Source organism: Ctenocephalides felis, unplaced genomic scaffold (assembly GCF_003426905.1).
Source record: "Ctenocephalides felis isolate EL2017-DRISC unplaced genomic scaffold, ASM342690v1 CF-g0.4_SCAFFOLD_03570, whole genome shotgun sequence".
In the NCBI taxonomy this organism is placed as follows: domain Eukaryota; kingdom Metazoa; phylum Arthropoda; class Insecta; order Siphonaptera; family Pulicidae; genus Ctenocephalides; species Ctenocephalides felis.
In genome coordinates this window covers 6,873,490-6,895,966 of record NW_020539724.1, presented here as the reverse complement: position 1 = coordinate 6,895,966, position 22,477 = coordinate 6,873,490, and the positions used below count along the sequence as shown (strand labels likewise).

The 22,477-nt window shown below is 29.0% G+C and overlaps 1 protein-coding gene across 1 annotated transcript in view; it reads right to left on the bottom strand.

Moving 5' to 3' along the window:
* LOC113382833 (ras-related and estrogen-regulated growth inhibitor-like) overlaps positions 1–22,477 on the bottom strand; it is a 163,019-nt gene that overhangs the window by 112,807 nt on the left and 27,735 nt on the right. The gene's annotated exons all lie outside the window — the stretch shown is intronic.

Below are 22,477 nucleotides of genomic sequence, written 5' to 3'. Positions count from 1 at the left end.
AGGTCTTCGTCGGTTTTAAATGACTATAATAATTCATTCTTGCTTATATTTGCATCTTAAAGACAGTTTACTTATCGTGCTATTTGCGAAAATGTACGCACATATCAAAAGAGCATCAATGGATCAGAAATTTAAGGCGATTTTCACACATATAGAAGAAAATCATGTTGGCGAAAAAGGTTATAAATGTTCTTTATTTTTATTGTTGGGTAAATGATATTTTGGTAAGTAATTCGAATTAATGAAAAGTAGATGAATTAAATTTTTGCAATCATGTGGTAAAACAAATAACCCAGTATATATTCAATATATAATTGTGTATATTATATCAAAATTTATCAAGTGAAAATTCAACCTACCGACTGGGGTACTGATTGATATCTACAGAAAATTATGGAATATTGAACAATTTTTTTTCGACGTTATATCTAGCTATATGCACTACAATTAACTTTTTGTCTTAACCCCCTACAACCCCTACACGCCGAGCAATAATCAAAATAATGATTTTTTTGCTAAAATTTAATCATTGCAAAAATTCATAATATTGCTGTTAAAATTTCTAAACTCTATTACCAGCTCAATACGAGCGATTAAATTTTTTCGCAAAAAATAGCAAATATACTCTATTTATATCCAAAAACGAGTAATTACACATTATTACATTTTCAACCCGATGTCAGAGAAATAATTTCTACGATTATTTATTAAACATATTTTTCATACATTTGTGCGTTTTGTAATCACATCTATGTAACAAAAAAAAATGAAAACAAATTTACCAAAAAAATTACTTTATTTAATAAAGTCCAGCAATCGCACTCTGTACCGTAGATTGAAAAAAACTAATGCACCTTATCCATAATCTGTTTGTAAAGTGTCTCGCGTCATATTTTAATCTGGAACCCATAAAAATTTGATATTACCTTCTAATAAATTTTTACTAGATATATGTATATATATAACTAACTTAATATTTACTACATAATAATCATATTTGAAAGAGCTTTCTGGTCAATTTTTAGCCTAATATTAATTGTATGTTTTTCATAAATTTTTAACTTCCCTTAGGGTAAGTTATAGTAATCGCAAAAAAATCGAAAATGAAAATTTTTATATATTTTTACGTTTTAGAGGTTTCTGAACATTTTGGCATACCTTAGAAAAAATGGATGTATGTGTGTGTGTGTGCGGATACAAATTTTCGTCGACGATTTCGGGAAAACCGATCAACCGATTTTAATAATTTAAAAAACATTCGATTTGTATTGATAAGGAGACGTGCTGATTAGTTTTTAGGGAAGGCAGGTCAAGCCGTTCCGAAGATACGGTGCAAAAAGTGCCAAAAACGGTAACTCAGTTTTTAAGAGAACGGAGCGTCCGATTTTAATAATTCAAAAAGCATTTTATTTGAATTTACAAGATGAAGAACTGATCAAATTTTCATGAATGCAGGGAGATCTAGTAAAAAAAGTAAAAAAAAATGCCATTTGGCAGTCAAAAATGATTATTAGACATATGCACAGATATTTTATAGAGATTTTAACAATAAGTATAAATTTTGTTTACATTCCTGTGGGTTCCGTATCAGTGTTTATATGTTAGACGACGGCGCGGCGCTTACGCGCTTTGATATTTCGTCTCTATGCAGTTAAAGCAGTACGATTGCTTTGAAAAAAAGTTCAGAATTTCCAAAATATTTCAAAATAAATTTTTCTTCAAAAAGTCTTTTTTTCAAAAAAAAGTAAATTTTCGTCAAAAATTTATAGTTTCTCAAAAATCAAATTTTTTCAAAGTAATTTTTTTTCAAAAATGTTAATCTTTTTGAACAAAAATAGTTTTTGGTACGGAAAGTTCCAGTAATTTGCCTTAAGGCACGATGCCATACACCACTAGTTTTTACCACTAGTTAGTCGGATTAGCGAGATCTATTCTACCGTACCCTTCCCCGTGCCAAGCGTGCAAGACACCTTAAAAGCGGCGACTAAACAAGGCGAGCCGTCAGTCGTCAGTCAGCCGACAGACACCGCGTGGAAAGACCTTGCAGTTTCGTTATAAATGAGCATCGTGAACAGACAAAATACGTTCTAGCACACTGGTAGACAACCTTTATGGACCATTTGCCATTTGTTTATAACTCGAATTGATATATATCACCAGTATCGACACAAATATTTTTAGTTATGGACAATGCAAACTTGATAATGGGAAAGATATAGATACAGATTAAAGAATTATGCGACATAGACATTTATTTTTTTTACACTATTTTATGCAGATGGCAGAGAACCCTATAGTAATATAATAATATATAGATAAACTAGTGCATGGCATAGTGCCTTAAGGCAAATTGCTGGAACTTCCCGTACCAAAAATTATTTTTTTTAAAAAGACTAACGAATCGACTAACGACGATTTTTGAAAAAAAAAATTCTATATAATTAAATTATTAATTAAAAAATTAGAGTTTTAAGAAACTATAAATCTTGTTAATACGAGTAAAATGTTTTTTGAATTATTCAAATCGGACGCTCCGTTCTCTTAGAAACTGAGTTACCCTTTTTGGCACTTTTTGCCCCATATCTTCGGAACTGCTAGACCTGCCTCCGCCAAAAACTAATCAGCACGTCTTCATCATGCGAATCGAATGTTTTTTGAATTATTTAAATTGTTTCATCCATATTCCCGAAATCGTCGACGAAAATTTGTATCCGCACACACACATACATACATCCATTTTTTCTAAGGTATGCCAAAATGTTCAGAAGGTTTTGAAACGTAAAGATATATAAAAATTTTCATTTTCGATATTTTTGCTATTACTATAACTTGCCCTACGGGAAGTTAAAAATTACTACAAATCTCTGACCTATTTTTTAATACTTCATTTTTAACTCCTCATAGGGTTATAGTAATGGGCCAAAATTAGAAAATAATTTTCTTTGCATATGTTCACGTTTCAGGATTTCTGAACATTTTGGCATACCTGAGAAAAAATTGATGCGTTTTGAAAAATTGATTTTTCGGTGACGATTTCGGGCGTTTGGATGAACCGATTTGAAAAATTTAAAAAGCAATCGATTCGTAATAATGGGGAGAAGTAGTGATTAGATTTTGGAAAATGCAGGTCCAGCCCATTCGGAGATACAGAGCTAAATGTGCAAAAATGGCAGTTTTTGAGAGAACTAAGCAACCAATTTGAATGATTTAAAAAACTTTCTGCTTGTATTGACGAAATGATTTGGGTAAAGATTTTTTTAAATTTTATTACTTTTTTTAATTTTCAAAAAAATATTTTTTTGTATATCGAGAAATACTTCAGATTTTAATTCTGATTCTAGCTTAAGTTCTAACCATCACTTATAATACTTCAAATAATTATAATAATCTATTTGAAAACAATTATTATTCCTCGAATATTTCATTAGGGTACGGAAAGTTCCAGCAATTTGCCTTAAGGCACGATGTCACCACTAGTTGTCTGTATTTTTAAAATTATTGTTGGATAAATATTTAGAAAATCTAGCAGTATTAAAAATTACCTATGTACAAAGTCGTATGTGAAATATTGCTGCCCTTAAATTGTTTAAATAAAAAGAAATGTAAACTTGGTCCCTGTTATTTTAAATAGAAAGAGAATTTCTGATGTTTTTGATATTTTGTTAATTTTTCAAAATTGTCGATTTACTGACATACAAAAAAATACCAACTTTAGGTTACAATAGGAATCCACTATATTGATTAGTAGCCAACAAAATTGTAGTTGACCCCTGTGCCCAATTTTCTTTAAAAATTGTCCTTGTAAAAATTTACCTATATATTTAGTCATACAATAAGTTGCACAAAATTATTTTTAGCCAATAAAATCCTAGAGAACTCTACCAAATATTCTGGACAGAACAGAACAGACACGACATCAATCAGAAGCTCTATTTGTCCTTATATTTGTTCTCAAAAATTGTCCTTATAGAAATTTACCTATACATTTAGTCACAAAACAAATTGCACAAAATTAATTTTTAGCCAACAAAATCCTAGAGAACTCTACCAAATATTCTGGACAGAACAGAACAGACAGGACATCATAATCAGAAGCTCTATTTGTCCTTATATTTGTCCTCAAAAATTGTCCTTATAGAAATTGACCTATATATTTAGTCACAAAACAAATTGCACAAAATTATTTTTAGCCAACAAAATCCTAGAGAACTCGATTGAATATTCTGGACAGAACAGAACAGACAGGACATCAATCAGAAGCTTTATTTGTCCTTATATTTGTCCCCAAAAATTGTCCTTATAGAAATTTACCTATACATTTGGTCACAAAACAAATTGCACAAAATTAATTTTTAGCCAACAAAATCCTAGATAACTCCAAACCAAATATTCGGGACTAGACAGAACAGATAGGACTTCATAATTAGAAGCTCTAATCGATATTTAAAAAAAATGTTTCTTTTTTAATTTAAAACTGTAAAATCATTATCACTTTGTCGATCCTTGCTCTACTAAACCGTACTTATTTATCTTTGGTGCAAAATCCATCCGACGCGATTTGATGGATGGATTGTTTGGTGTCTCTTATGAAATAACAATTACAGGTTACGACCAGGGATGTGTCTTCGTCCGGCGCTAAGCTGTCATGTTTTTATTGTTGGGTGTTGATACAATATTTTACAAGTATCATTAAATACTGGCAATAAAACTGGTTTATTCAACCAGGGTAATTAGGTATTCTTCACGCTGATAGGTTACCAGGTCTAAATAAAAAAAATATAAAAAAATATGAAATAATTATATGTTTTATTGGCTTTTTTGTATTGTATTGCACTGCAGTATAAATTTTGTACTTTGATAAGTTAACAACATAAATGCTTTGGAAATAGCATTGGTCACTTTTAAGTACTAAATCTTCGACAATAAATAATTAATAAAGGTGATTACTCAGCAGCGCAAATTCAAACTTAGAAAAAATATAGAATTTGTGCAACTGAATTTTTTATCAGTTTTACTATTGTAAATAATTAAATTTGCCTATAATTGAATATTAAAGTAAGGTGCCAAGTAGCAATCAAATCGATTACCCTATTAAATATATAATTTTGTAATAAATTAGCCTCGACTTTCATATCGATTAACAGCATAACGAATTATAATTAAATTGTATTTTGAATAGCACAATATTAATGGTATAAATAAAATTTATAGGTTCATAAAATAAATTGAAGAAAATTAGATATTTTAATATAACTTGGTACCCTGAATTTAGAGCATTCTAAATAAGATACATTTACTTAAAAAAAAAAAAAATATAAATAAGGTTTAATTTAGATCCAGATTCCATACAATAACTAGGTACTGCAAGAATATATTTGGGAAAAAAATTATATTAACAACAAAGCAGATTAAAATGGGGATTGTCTTACAGGATGACTTTTGATAAAACAATTTTTTTTTCCAAAATCGATTATTTAGGTAAAACAAGCAGAAAGTTCTCTGAATCATTCAAATGGGCGCTTAGTTCTTTCAAAAACTGCCATTTTTGCACATTTAGCTCTATATCTTCGAAATGGATGGTCCTGCTTTTGCCAAAAACTAATAACCACTTCTCCCAATCATTACCAATTGAATGTTTTTTAGATCATTCAAATCAGATGCTTTGTTCTCTCAAAAACTCGATTTCTATTTTCTGCAATCTTTGCTTTTTATCTCCGTAACTGCTAGACCTGCCTTTGCCAAAAACTAATCAGCACATCTTCCTATCAATAGGAATCGAATGTTTTTTGAACCATTCAAATCGGTTGATCCGTGCTCCCAAAAACGTGGACGAAAAATTGTATCCATACATACATACACACACACACATCCATTTTTTCTGAGGTATGCCAAAATGTTCAGAAACCTACAAATTGTGAAGAAATGTAAAAATTTTCATTTTCGATTTTTGGACGATTACAATAACTTACCCTACGGGAAGTTAATAAGTATAGTTCCACGATGTGTTAAATGTGTTTTTTCGGAACTACCAAATTCACTCTAACTAAGACAAATTAACTTTACCAAAGTTCAGATTTGGGGGCCACTTACTAGCTGGATCATCCAGTCTGGATGTTACAAATATTTTTTTCGTCTACTTAGAAGTTCCAAGCAATAATTAGATTACTTATGACAATAGTTCAAGGTCAGCAGCAAAAGAAACCATAGTTAAGAATGTCAAAAAGTTGCAGGTGGAGATATTTGTTACCCTCTGATCCACATTTATGTCTATATATTTATGATATCGACAAAGTATCTCCAACCTTCACGAATATGCAAATATACTTTCGCATTATCACCTGTCGGAAATATTTCATATAATTTTATCTCTATTGAGCAAACGTTAAAGTTGCCATTGCCAAACCCTTTTGTGAATTTACGCGCCATCCGCAAGAAACTGTTATTCCGTCTGATGTCTAGACGTACTTGTACTTGTTGTCCGCACACAACACTTGCACTCGCTCAAGCCATATATTTAGTTTTCAATTTTCATATTGTTGCTGATGTTGTTGCTCAATACACTTTGAGAGGAAGAGGTTGGAAACCTCTCGAGGAATTGATATAAGAAGATATACATATGAGCCAGAAAGGCAAACACAAGATGTCGTCCATGGACGGCATCCGTACACACAGCACGTCATGTGGCTGTCGTCGTCGTCCATGGACGACATTTGTTACCAAGTTCAAATATTCTGAAATACTGAATTTTTTAATTAATTAAAGAATCAACATTTTTTCAAGCTGAATTAAAAATTACTTCGGTGATAGTATATCTGAAATCTATAGAATCTTCTTACAATTATAGTGTTTCAAGTTTGGTCCAGAGTGATCATGTTAATATTTGGGCATTGTATATTCAAATGGTTAAGGCAGATTTTTTTATATTATCTACACAAAAAATTCAGAGCAACTTAGGAAACATTATAAATCTAATGAACTAGAAATTGCAATAAAATACTAGAATTCTTAATAGTTTGGACAAGTAGATAAGTGATAAATCTTGAAGCAAAGGCAATCACAACATGTCGTCCATGAACGACATTCGTAGCTAAAAGGTTAAAGTTCATAGTTTTGACAAAATAGTAATATTTTAAATGAAATATGGCAACAGAATACATATATTCTTTATTATTTTCTATGAAACATATGATGTATTTAATATTGAAAAGTTGGAAAATGTCTTGTGGAGTTATTATATATGGCATAAATAATCCAGTAGAAGTAGAAAATTAAATTTAAGAAAAAGTCACTCATTCACCAAAAAATCTACAAAATACATATACGACCTAAGTTATTTATCCAATATTCTTAATATTATTTATTAAAAAAATAACTAGTGTAGCAAAGTAGTCACTATTCTGATTGTTTTCAATAGTTGATGAATCAAGACATTTGAAAAAAGTTAATAGCTTTCATATAACTCTGCAAGAAAACCTGGTGGCAAATAAGGAAGCAAAAACCTAATCTGTACTTTTTTCAATATAAAAAATGATTGCTATTAATGTGAACGGCTTTTGAATTACAGATAATAATATATTTCTTCCAGCTAAAAGCTTGAATTAATCAATGATTAGGAAATGTTTTATGGCAAGACAAGCAAGACTTTGAAAATATTGATATATATGGACAATGTATGTAGAAATTTTACACCAAATAAGTTAAAATGAGAATATTAAAAATATTAACTACGGTTGTATTGGAGAACACAAATTGCCTAAAAGTATGCAGAAAATACTAGGTAGCTAGAAGTATAATAACATCACAATTTTGTAAGAGAAAGGAGGTGATAATTGTTGAAATTTGGTAAATAGTAATCACGATTTGGCATTTTATAAACCCTTGTGATTATTTTTACAAAAAATCCAAAATATATCACTAACAAAATCTGTAACAGCGTAGGCGTAGACTTGGATTGTGAGATTTAGAAGAAACTGTAAATATTACAACTCTTTGGAAATAATTTCCAACACCTGATCTTTGCAATATAACACAGACTTGGCCGTTTTGCAGGCAATTTGTTACCTGTGTAATTAGGTGCATTGATTTCAGGTGCTAAATTGCATTCAACCTGAGATGACAGGCGCTCTGAGCTCTCTACACACCTATTATGCGTTCAAGGTGATATTGACAACCTGGTGGAACAATTGCAATTTCTGGTGTGATTTCATATTTGTAAAGCTCGTATCGATAAATATTGACAATGGAAACAAACAATGTAATTGATATATAAAGTAACTAGAATTGGAAGTAAGGATACTGCTCATTTTGTAAGAAATAGTAGGTAGAAATGCACCAGAAATAGGAGGAAAGTACTTATTCAGAAATTGAGTCTGAGGGTTAGGCGATGGATGTATTTATAACATAAAGTAGCATAAAAGATGTCACAAATTGGTTGATCTGTAGAGACTCCAGCACAGTAAACAATGATATACGAATTCAATCTGACAAGTGCAAAGGCCGTCTCAAAGATCACCTAAATTCACTTTACAGAAAACTTTACCAGAGTTTTACTAGCGTCAGATAGAGGAGCAAGTATATGATTCAAATTACTACAATCAATATGCAATACAAAAAATCTAGAACCAAAACGAAGATAAAATTATATCGTTATCTTGGCTTGATGTGTACGATAAAACAAAGCATCGACGTCTATATAAAGATAGATTTACATGCAGATAGACGAACGTAAACTGAATCAATCTATTACTGAACGAATGCATTAGCAATCGCGGTGTTCTTTGATTTAAACCGCGCAGGAAAGCATTGCAACGAAAGCAGGGCCACATTGAGAAATATAGAAATGATTTCATTCAATTCAATATAGAAAAATAGAAATCATTCATGGATTATAGAACACCATAATCCAGATATGAACACACTGCTGAAAAACAGGCCATTGAGTTTCCTTTTGAAAGCCATTGTAAAATCAAAAAATTACCTGATTTCTTCCTAAAGACAACAGGTAAACAATTAGGTTTCCTTTTACAAGCTATTGTAAAATTAACAAAATAATTGCTCAATGTGCTCCTTAAGATAACTTGTCATGTATATAATAATTAAAAAAAAAATTACGGAGATTAAAAATACCCATAAATGACCTGACAAACAATTTGATAAAAAAAAACTACTCACGAATTCAAACATGTCCTCATAGTTTTGATGCATGCCATATAATTAAAATTTTCACTAACCTGAAAAAGAAAAAAATAAATATTAGTTTTTTTATTGCAATAAAATGCATTTATAACTATTGCTATTTAATTATTGTATATTAAATAAAGACAAATTCCATTTACTGAATCTTTAGCCTTCATCATCTAATTTTAGGGTTTTTATTTTTTTACTGGAAATTTTCCAATATTGAATGAAATTTTTGATGAAACTCGCCAACACACTTTAATGTAAATTAGTAAAAATTAACCACAATGATCGAAAAATGGTCATAATTGCATACAAAAAGCTCATTTCCAAACGTGATAATATTGAGATTTTTTCTCTAAATTTTTTTAGGACATTTAAGGTCAATACTATCACTCCGTTTTGATTGACGTTTGTTTTAGGGTTTTTAGTTTTTCTTGATATTTTACAAAAATAAAATTATCAAGGATTTTATCATTTCATAATCTTGATTAAATGCACCAACTTTTGGTAAACTTTGTTAACACATTTTGGTAATTTTTTTAAAATAGATTGCCTCTCAAAGTCGAACTATGTTAAAAATTTAAATTCATAGTTCAATAAATAGTATAATTTTTTTGCAAACTTCGGGCAATTATGTTATTGTTTTTTATTGTGGTCCTAAAATGTTATTTACGATTACGGTTCCAAAGTTTAAATCAACAAAATTAGTAAAAATTAACCACAATGATAAAAAAAAGATCATAATTTCACCAAAGCTCTGGATTGCACTTAAAAGCTCATAATTTCCAAACGTGATAATAATGAGGTTTTTTTCTAAATTTTTACAGGACGTTTAAGGTCCATACTTCGACAGTAAATTTTTAGGACGTTAAGGTTGTGACACCTTGTATAAAAATGAAATTCCAATGAGCTATTTATTAGAACGATATTTCGGATTGTGGTGTAATGTATATTTGCGCCAAAATATTTATTGTATATTTAGATCTATAGATTTCGGACAAAAAAAACCTGGAACCTTGTGCTTGCAATACCTAAGCCCTCATAAGGGGGCGTCCATTAATTATTTGAGGCTTTCAGGAGAATGGGGAGGGGGTAGTTTGACAAAGAATCACAAAATATCATGTGGGGGAGGAAGAGGTCTAGTGAGATATCACGTGTATTTATTTTTTACTTGAATTTTTTAAAAAAATCCAACCATTTAACAAGAAATTCAAAAATATTTTCTTCTAAATATGCAAGTGATGTTTGTTGAAGGAGGGGCGGTAATTTTAAATATCGCCACGTATCACCAAGGGGGGTCCAGAATTTTCTAAAAAAAAATCGGTCACGTGATTAATGGACACCCATTAAAAGTAAAAAAATCAAGCAAAAAATAAACAATGTATATGAACAGCAAAAAACTTGTGTTATTTTGAAAGCTTGTGTTATTTAAAATTATGTTATTTTAGAATGTGATTTAAAATCTCCCAATCCTGCCCTGTCCCTAGAAGTATATTCGCTTCTGATAGTTTTCAATGCACGATATTCGTGATTTCCTCTATGGACGTGATCGCTCTTTAATGTGACCCTGTGATTAACCACATTGAAGATCATCAGCGGGCAATGATCGAGAGAATAAATGCTTGCAAGTTTTCATTTCATTAATCAAACTACACACACTGGCTGACAGAACATAACTTTTCATTTCAAAGAAGAAAAAAACAATCGGCCAATTAAATTTATTCTCTGAACTAGCACTAGAAATATAAAGGAATAGGAAAAGAACAAAAATAAGACCTTAGGACACTTAGTGTTTCATAGAATAGAGCAATTCCTAAGGACAGCGAATAAAAATTTGAGTCATGAATGACTAACATGGAGAACCTCTGGTTTACTCTTGCATGATGATAGAGTTGATGGTTAAAACAAACACTTTAAAATATTATAGGCCTATGAAAAGTGGTATAATAATTAATTGAATATTTGAAGTTGCCTGCAGTGTTCCATATTATATGTCTTTATCAGTCCATTAGGCGACGACAAGAATTTTTCTCTAAGCAGAAGAAATCTCCTAAATTACCAGTCCATACGAGGTGTGTTCAAAAAGTACCCGGAATTACTAATAATTAAATTTCGCGGGTCTGGAGTGTCTGATTGTCAAAATTTTTTTTTTATTGTGTTGGTATACATGCCCCTAAAGTATGATGAAATTTTCAGCTATATTCACTGTTTACTTTGTCTGTGGTAGTCGCTAAGGTTCGACGTGTTTTTCTGAGCTCGGCGATTTTTACAATGGAAGAATTGAAAAAGTCAAAGAATTTGTATTAAATTTTGCGTAAAAAATGAAATAAAGTGTTGCAAAGTGCAAAAATTCACCAGATATGGCTCCGTGTGACTTTTTCCTATTCCCAAAGTTGAAGAGACCCATGAAAGGACGGCGGTTTTCCTCGATTGAAGAAAATCGCCGAGAGTGCTCAAGGACATATCAAAAAGTGAATATCAAGGGTGCTTCGAAAATTGGAAAAAACGCTGGCCTAAGTGTATTATATCTGGGGGGGACTACTTTGAAGGGGACCACATTAATGTAGACGAATAAATAAATATTTTTTTGAAAAAACGAAAATTACGAAAACTTTTTGAACAGACCTCGTACTTCATTATTTATCAATTTAGATCTCAATTTAAGTGGTTATAGCTTTATTTGAAATTGTCACAAATGAAATAAATATTAATACAACAGTTGTTGCAGTAAATCACAAAAAAGACCGTTGATGTGCATGTCACATATGAAGTAAACCACAAAAATGACATAAGATCTAGATTATATTTCATAAAAATTATATCATTCTATCTAATGAATATCTGTCACAAACCAGTATTTAAATATTAAATATTAATCAACTTCTAGACCAACGAAATATTTACACAGGAATTCTCTTTGGACATTCGTGATGAGTTAGTTCGTTTTCAAACGCGCAGATATTCATAATTTAGTTAGTCAGACAGCTCTGTTAAAGTTGATTTATATTAATAGTCCAGAGTAAAACAGATTGATGTCTATAATAACTGTAGATAGTGAATGTTTCATTTAATTTTTTATATTTATTTAAAACGGTCCCACCAACGAAAGTGTAAGTAGACGAAAAAATCGAATCAACCTTATAACGGTAAGGTTAAATAATCATGAATACGGAAGCTGGATCTAATATAATATTCAAAGGGCCAACAGATTAATAATGAAGATTTTTATAATTTAGAAATTGTCATAGATTTTCTGCAATAATATATATTAACCTTAAACACGTCAATTTTAGTTAACAAGTTCTACATGAGGCATGCGAGACATTTGTGACCTAAACTTGGCCAATCAGAAACAAAACCTGAACATTTCTTGACTTTCGAGAAAAAAAAGTTTTGATATAAGGCCATATCAGTTTTACATGTGTGTAATGAAAAATAACTTTTTTTCAGAAATTTTGACAAAAAAAATTGATGCTTGTTTCAGTAAGTTACCTTGATACATTTAATAAATTATTAAATGAAGCTACTAAGGCCTTCTTTCGTAATTTTTTCTGATATTACGAGACGATTAACGTGTTACATATAATGAAAAAATAGTAATAAAATTCAATATTTTAAAAATATAGCTTCAAAAATGTTTTTTAAAAAAATATTTATATTTATGCCAATACAGGATAAGAAGTTTTCCAGAGAATTTTAGGGCTAATTCAATCAATAAGCAAATAAAATTAGACAGACTGTACTGTTTCGTAGAGACGAAAATTTGCACAAAAATTTATACAAGCTATATTCAAAATAATTTAATTAAAGTCCCATTGTAAGATTTATAAAAAAAATTGAAATTGATTAGAAATTAAACTTGGTGCATACATATAAATACTTTCACTGCTCATCTTCGTCTTTTATTAAACACATCTAAACAAAATCCGTTGCATTACTTTGGCCATTAATCAATATTATATCAATTCTAAATATGGATGACTTTCCATTAGTTAAATATTTCTATGCATTATACAATATGATAGATTGACGCTATAATATGCGAGTATTTTACAGTTATGATTGTATCACTAAATGAATATGAATAAGAATTTATACATGTAAATCTGAGAACATTAATTATATGTTGGAAAACGGCGCATTCAACAAAGAGATTGTCACTGGTGGAATTGAATTGTGGGTTAGAAATTTATTTGATAAATGCCATTGCGAAAAGTGAGATTGAAAACATGAAATGGTAATTTAATCATCTCATCACAATATCTGCTGCTAAAACATTACTGGAATACCCGTGTACAAAAAGTAATATTGTCATAGATTTGTACCATTAGCACTCATCAGTTCGAATCCCTGTTGAGTAGGTAGGCTATGCAAATAAATGATTTAGACTTATTTGAAAATTTATAGTGAAAAGAAACAACAAATTGAAGAATTTAATGCCCTTTTAACTGAAAAACCATTTGGACAAAAAATTACGTGTAAGTACCAGATTTCCAATTTAAACACCAAATCATTCCAGACATACCATTGCTACCTAAAACAACATACAATACAGACATCAAACATGTAATAGACAAATATAAATAAAACAAAAGCCCATCATGTGAATAATTATCGAAAGTAAGAGTAGTTACATGTCGGTGCGTGCTCTTGCATACCTGCTCATGCGTTTGTATTTATTACAAATCATATTCATAGTAAATCAATCAATTTCAATATTGACAGGAAATTGTAGTACTTATTTGTAATCGAGAATTGATAAACTATTAATAACTAATGAATTAATAGTATGGTCGAGCACGCCTGTTATTAATGGACTCTGCTCGCAATAAGGGCTCAGGCTATGTTCTCTCAGTGAAAGCATTTTAATAATATTTATGAAAACGTTACTCATATTAAGTCACACAGACGATATATATATATATATATATATATATATAAATATATAAACATACGGCCCTAAACTTTTGGACAAATTTTTTTTCTGCTCCCACCGCAGCCACCATTTCGTAATAGTCACTTCACTAATCGAATCATTTTGTATTCAACTTCCAGTCACTGAATGTTTTTCACTAAATTTTCATTAAGATTTTTTTCAGTATATGTAAAAGCTTGAACCTTGTTTCAAAAAATAGTTTCAAGCAACAAATTAACAAAATCCTCAATATGGCTCATATTACCTTCTTCGTTTAAAAAAATCTTGTTCTCAATTTGTCATTTATTCCATCGTTCCTTTACCATTACTAATGGATACTTTTTAAATTGTGTGCATAATTAAAAATTCGCCAACATTTACAGCGTCGTAAAAGTAATCAAATCAATACTCGGAATAAATTTACATATGTATCTGGGTTAATAATTTTTACGCTGAGTTTTTAAGGAAAGTGTTTCGGTGCCCAAGGCGTAGCCCAAATTTGCAATTTGCATGTTCGGACCTTAAAAATAAAATGTTGCGTTAATTATTTGCAAATTGTTTTACCCAGAGCTACTCAAATGAAAAGATTGAAGAGTTAATATTCGGAAAATCTTCGAAATTAATTATTTTTAGCACTTTATTTGCTTAGAGTATTTTTTTATTTTTCATCTTTTAATTGATTGGTTAGTTCTGTTTTAATTGATTTTTACACATAAATCCAATAAAAGGATTACTCTGATTTTATAATTTTGCCTTTAATAAATAATCATTAATATACTAATATATGGTATGGTATCAATTATTGAAGTGACTTTTACGAAAAAGGGGTTTGTGGTAAAATAGTGAAAATTTAGGGTTGTATTTAAAAAAATGGAATAATCTCATTCAGAATTCAATAGTACCTATGAAGTATTCATCACCATATTTTTTGCAGGTATAGTCACTCGTTGTATTTTTGAAAATTAATTTTTTAAAAATTAATTTTTAGTATTTATTTATTTAACAAGAAAAAAAGTATAGAAATGAAATATTGAGAAACTTTGTTTCACATGTAATATATCATAACGTCAATCAACCCGTTTTTCGTTGTCAAGAGTAATTACATGTTTAGATCGACCCACAGAGAACTTTAAGAAAAATAAATATAAAAATGTTTTAAAATAAAATTGGACCTTTCTTTTTGCAAATGCACGCTTACTTTTATTTTTAAGGGATCTGTTTATTTACCGTTTGTTTTATGATTTAGACAAAGAGTTGGTAAAAGTTCAAATCAAAAAAAAAATTCAAATTTGAATTCCATCTTGAAATATTAGGTAGCCTCGGGCTTGCAAAATGATAAATATATACATGAGATCATTTTAATAATGAATAAATCATTTATAAGTAATTGAACGAATGAATAAATAATAGTGACCTGTTTGTGTAAATGAACTTACAACCCTTAATTTTCACCCACTTACCACAATCAAATCAAGAAAAATTACTTCAATAAGAAATTTATATCAATTTATTTATATCAAAAAACAAATTTCATTATTGCTATAATATACTTTGTTTAGATTTGATATTTTATTTAATGTAAATAGTACTGATAAAATATCAATAAAGTTAAATAGAACCCTAAACGTTCACCCTCCTAGAGGGAAAGGAAGGGGGAGACAAAAAATCATGAAATATCATGTGGGGAAGAGAGGGATATAGTAAAATATCACATGTATTTATTTTTACCAATTTTTTTTTGAAAAAAATTAACCAATTTAAAAAAAAATACAATTTTTTCTTGTAACTAAAAACACACGTGATGATTGGTGAGAGAGGCGAGTAATTTTTTAGCAAAAATCCTTAAAAAATCGATCACGTGATTAATGGACGCACCAAATGACGATTTTCCAGGAACAGGAAATTTGTAGGGAGCGATGCATATTGGCGTCTTAAGCAATAAAATCGTATTAAGCAACTGCTTTCTACTGTATTTATCTTATACTCAGTTTTGTTAAAATATTTTTTTTATCCACTGGCGCGCGGTTTGTCGGAGGATGCGATTTTAAGAAATTGGTTCAAGTCGTTTAAAGTTCCAAGTCGATTCATTGTTATTTTTTGTATAATTTTATTTGTTTTATTTTCTGTTGAAATAAGATAAGTGTCGGACCACACACGCAAGGAATATTATTTTTTGGGGCAAAAAAGTAAGAACATTTATTTAGAAAGCAGCAGATGCATCGAACCGGACATGAAATCAGGGAAATGAAAATTAGGAAAGTAACTTCTCTTAAAAATATAAAAAATGAATAAGTACAAAAATGAGCATGACTTTGGGAAAAGCATAAACAATAATAATAAAACAAAGTTATTATTATTTGAATTTTTTTAGTGATGTGTTTGCTACAAAGACAACCTATTGGCACAAAAAATCAGCATAAATTCTTCATTACCGAAGTTGCTCTTACCATATTATTACAACAATTTACATCTGCCATCAACAAATCTGTCTTCTGCCAATTAGAACGTATTAAATTACATAAAATAGGCCAAAGATTACATTGTATTTTAGAATCCTGTTCTCGATTGCCTAAATCTAGGACTCGATCAAATTTATGGACCAAAATAATCGCACATTGAAGATCGGAGCCTGTCATAACGTTTAGAGTAATGTATCTGTGTATATCCATGTCAGTATGTACAATATGCAAAATATATTTATTGCATATACTAGCTGAGATTATAGATCGTTTTCAAGAATTGGAACAAAATCTTTAACGCAAATTTATTATTCACACGTTGTAAATCTGAGGTTCTTAAACTGTGAATAGATTGTATAGATAAACATATAGAGCTGATGATTTGACACGATTTAGACAAGTTTTACCATGAGTCACAAAGATGGGTAATCTTTTAAAAATGTTTAATTGGGAATAATTTCGGTTTTTTTAAACACATTTTTAACCAAAATTAAAATTTCTTTGCCTAGAAACATATATGTCTAAGTTAATGCCATCGAATCAAATATAATATATTTTAGATCATACAAATGGTTTTGAATTCAAGTCAAATCCAAATATATTTGAAACGGTGACGTTTACTTGAAACTTTTTATACAGATAAGTTCCTATCCTACATAATTATTTTTTAAAACCATTAAGATTATAAAAATTCCATTTCGATTTCTATCTATTGAAGCAATTACTCATTTAGATAACGCACTGCTTTAAGTAAATTTCCTTTCTTTTTATCTAAAAATAAATTAGTTATTGATATTTGAGTAGATGAATAATTCAAAATTTTGTATGATTAATTATTTCTTTATGTCTAATTTGTCAGATTAGTAAAAGTTGCCAGAATACGTGGGCAGCACTGGTTTAATAAAAATGAAATTTTGCTATAACTTATAATGATGTCACATATGAATATAATATCATGTAATTCAGTATGTGGAAAAAATCAGCCTCAGTTTAATCCAATTCCATACAGTTTATTTAATTGTCGATATTGAATTTTTTACCAATCTATTATTAATTTGCGGAAGATTTTCACCTTCACCAAAAAACGCCATCATCCGAATAATGCAGGTCATCCCAATAAATAGTTTGCAATAAAACGAGCTCTTAACATATTTCTCACATTAGTTTCTTTTGTCAAAGGTTATCTTCGACATTTTATCACGAATCGAAAATCCCATAAACTATGTAATGCTGCTGTATTATAAAATGCATATAAATACATAACGTTATTTTTTATTCATTCTTAATCCATATAAAAGCATTTGGAGAGAAACACCGAAATAAATATGATGAGTGAAATGCAAAAGCTATTAAAAATCATATCTAAATAACCCATGACACAAAATTTCGAAGGTAAATAGAATGAGATCTGGTGGATAGTTTACTAATACACTAATACTAATATAATAACAATATATTAACTATATATTCTATAAAATTTTTGAAATTAATACATTATTATCAATTTATTAATTGACTATTTAGCAATATATGTATGATAACTCAAAATGTTCCAGTTACAACCAATATGGCCCAATGAAAAACTACTGTAAAAACATTTTTAACAAAAAATCTAAGTTCATTCTGAATCGTTTGAGACCAAAGTTTGATAAAGTATATGTGTGTACAAAAGTGTATATGAGTGTGTTTGAGTCATTTCTTGAATTTTTTATTTAATAATTAAATTTTTCGATGATACTAATGAAACTTTGCATCATGATAGGGTTCATTATTTTGCCCAACATCCTAAGATATTATAGACCTACGAAAATTGTTTTAATTAAAACCAATTTTCAAAATTTCAATAACTATGATAGTTTTCAAGAGATTGTGTGAATATTTTATCTTCCAGCCTCGGTTCACCAATGCAAATGATTATAATATACAATCTCTTCTATATTATTCATAGAAATAGTTTCATAGTGTGTTATTTCTGTATTGGCCATATATAAATATGTTTGTATTCGAATTCATAAATTCAACATTCTGCCGAGATTTTATAGTCGCGCCAATTGGGTCGCATTGAAATTATAAACTGATGTGTTATAGGATCTACGAGATATATGTTAAAATGATGGTTATCGATTTAAATAAAGGTTTTCAACTTATTTCTTATTAATTTTCTTGGAATATGTTATAATACTCTATTGACTCCTCAATGATCATATAACCAGACAATTCTAGGTTGGTTCCATTTATATAATGGTTCCATTTTTGTTTAAAATATCTAACGAAAAAAAGATAAAGCTTATTTTTATTTATTTGCATTAAGATATTAAAAAGCATCGAATTCATTGCTGTTAAAATGATCGCAAATATCTTTAATTATCTCTGTCTCTTGGGTAATTAGTTATACAAAATTTACAGTGTATGTAATTATATTTATGTATGTTAAGTACTCTATATAATTTCTATGTATTTATTCAGTTGCACGTACTTAAACATTGTGTGGTCTACAAAACAATTTAAACAATAATATATTTATGGGTTTGTATTTTATGTAATTTTAAGTTTCGTCATTGAAATAGAAATAGAACGAGCAAATTAATATTACAATACTGTTACAAATTCGCGAAGTGGATCGTTAGTCATACAAATTGTATTACTTTCGAAGACGTGAATTAAATGGATTTCGTTTTATAATTAGTACGAGACTAAATTGTGATAAATAATAACAAGAAACATTTTTTTGGTGTAGTTGAATTGAGGTTTCCGGAAGAAAAATATCAAATATCGGTGGACAACTCTTAAATAAAAAATACAAAAATTTCAACTTTTTTTTAATTTCATAAAAAATTTGAAGAAAATAAACTGAGTAGTATTGAAATAGAAAAATGCTTGAATTACCAAAGCGATTGTTACAAAAAGGGGTTTGTGATAGGAAGGTGAAAATGTAGGGTTGTATGTGTTTTCAGTGTAAAATTCATATTAAAACAACTCTTTCAACCTTATTTACAAAATTAAAATCTAAATTTGATCCGAAAAACTTAAGTAATTTAGTGTACCTACTAATTAAATTGTCTAAACTGCAACGGTTGTTATATAGGCGAAACTAGCCAAAATCTACACAAAAGAATTTCTTAGCATAAAAATAATTCAAAAAATAAGAATCAGAATAAAACAATGCTCACAGAACACATGAACAAGTATATTACATTTTTAAACCAAGTCTTGATGAAGACTGAAATGTATGGATTAATAAAGCGATTTCCTAATTGCTTTATTATTTTTTTACTTGGTGCTATTGTCCGACTCAACACACACACATATATATATATATATATATTATTTATATATATATATATATATATATATATATATATATTACGAATCACAGCAACGTCCATGGTACAACAGAGGGGCAGTGATTAATATGCCTGAGATACATTTGACCGGTATTAGCATACAAATATAATTATTCATAGAGACTTGTGCAATGTACGATATTGCGAATATGGCAGGACTCGGACTATAACTGAAATGTTATAAGGAGAAATTAAGAATACGAACTTGTTTTGCCATTACTGTTATATCGATGTTTCTGATTGATGGTTGGAAATGTCTGCTTAGAATTAGTTAACTGTGATATCGTCCTAAATATGATCTACAACGCAATTGATATATTAGATATACAAATGAGGATGTATTTTTTCTTATAATATCCGTGGCTTTATAGAAGGCAACCCAATATTTGGCTCTTTTCCATAAATTATTTTCAGAGTAACTCTGATAACGAACACCTCATGTTCAAGTTCACCTCCTATCATCATCAAGGTAATTCCTTCAATTTCCAGAAAATTGAACAAAAAAGTTTCGTGTTGTATACATTATATCAAAGTTATTCTGAAAAAGCAAAATGTACAAAACGCGTTGCAATCCTTGTGGCAGAAAAAGCGCAGAGGTGCATTTCGCTTACATAAGGAATTCCGAATAAAAAAAATAAAATCAGACACTTTAATGCGCATACAAATTCGTACCGCACATGTTCGGGATCATGAAGGTATGATATGTAAGGAGATAAATGATACATAGATGATTTTGGTAAATTTTTACTGATTTTTGGCTATCAACACTTTTAAATATCTGCTGATTTCTCTTGAAAATTTGTTAATGTTTGCGTTCACTCACTTAAATTTTGTAATATTTATAATTGTATTTTATAGCTTATTTTATCTAGCCATTTAAAAAAAATGGATATGTTTGAAAAATTTTAGAAAGTTTTATGTAAATTTTTGGAATTACATGTATCAGTTTACTGATTTTGAACTTTGTGCTTAAAAAAGAAAATATTAAATTAAATGATTGTTAGCTGAAAATATTAACTGTAAGTGCCAGCCTTAAGAGTTTTTTTTAATTTTTTGGACCATTTTTTTTCATTTCACTTTTTATAATTCACAATTGAAAAACACACGTAGTACTAAATTTTCACACCTTTCTACCAAACACGTAACGTAATTGCCATTTTAGTAATCGAATAATTTTTCATCCCGTTTTGACTGAACAACTAAAAGTTCGAATAAGATTTTCCTAAACTTATGGAAAAACTTGAATTTAATTTCAAAAAATAAATTATTTTTATCAAAAGTTGCCATATTTTTTTTGGACCAAGTACTTTTATTTTGATTTTTTTTTAATGCGAAATTGAAAAATACATACAACCTTAAAGATTCACCCTTCTACAACAAATCCCTATTTCATAATAGTAATTTTATTATTCGAATTACTAATCACCATGATTTGAGCCAGTCCATATTTTTCACTAAATTACTATTCAGATTTTCTTAAGATTATAGAAGAAATTAAATTTAACTTAAATAGGATTATACACTCATAACACTTTTGATTGTTTGTATTAGTTCTTTTTTTCGGTTCTTTAAGTTCTATTATTAGTACTTTTTTTCAAAAATCTTCCTTAATTTCACGATTGTGATTAAGATAATCTGGTTTTGTTAATTAGGCGGATTTATTTAAAAATCAATAATTAGCAATCCTATAATGATTTTATTAAACATGAATATTTGTCAGACACTTTTTTATTGTCGTATAAAAAGTCATAGCACCCTTTATTTAATTTGGAGCTAATTTGCCCCAATTTGAATTTGATTTAAAACCACATACTGTCCTAAATTTTTACCTTCCTACCACAAACTCCTATTTCACTTATCATTAGAAGAGTTTAGTCATTTTTTTGGTACTCTAAAAATTAACTAGCAATACTTTACTTGGTGAGATGGCGGGTCAGCTAGTATATATATATATATAATATAATAATAAATGGTAGTCTGCCCGAAGGCAGGTCAATGGTGTGAGAGCCACCACAGCAAATGATTTCCTTGCCCTTCATCCCATTACCACTATTTCCTATCCCCTTTTTATATATATATATATATATATATATATAATATATATATATATATACATATACATATATCTTTATTTATAACATCAATAATAAACATCAATTGCTTTCAAAAGTTTATTTTTACAATTTTAATGTTTATATTACATAGGGTAGTGCATTACCATATCCTGATACCATGGATTATTGAATTTTCTATTTTAACACTAAGATCAACTAATTGTGAGTACTCCTTACTCTTTATAAATTTTTTACCCAATTCAATCGTTTTAGTTTTTAACTTTATTTTTAATTTCTATTGAATAAAGGCTAGGATTATAGTCAAAACGTACGTATGTAAAATTAATTTTTGAAAGAAATTCAAGTTTTTTATTGATATTATGCCCGATTACTAGACTTTGTTAATACATATGTCAACATCCAATTCAGAATCATACATACATACATATATATATATATATATATATATATATATATATATATATATATATATATATATATATATATATATATATATATTCATAA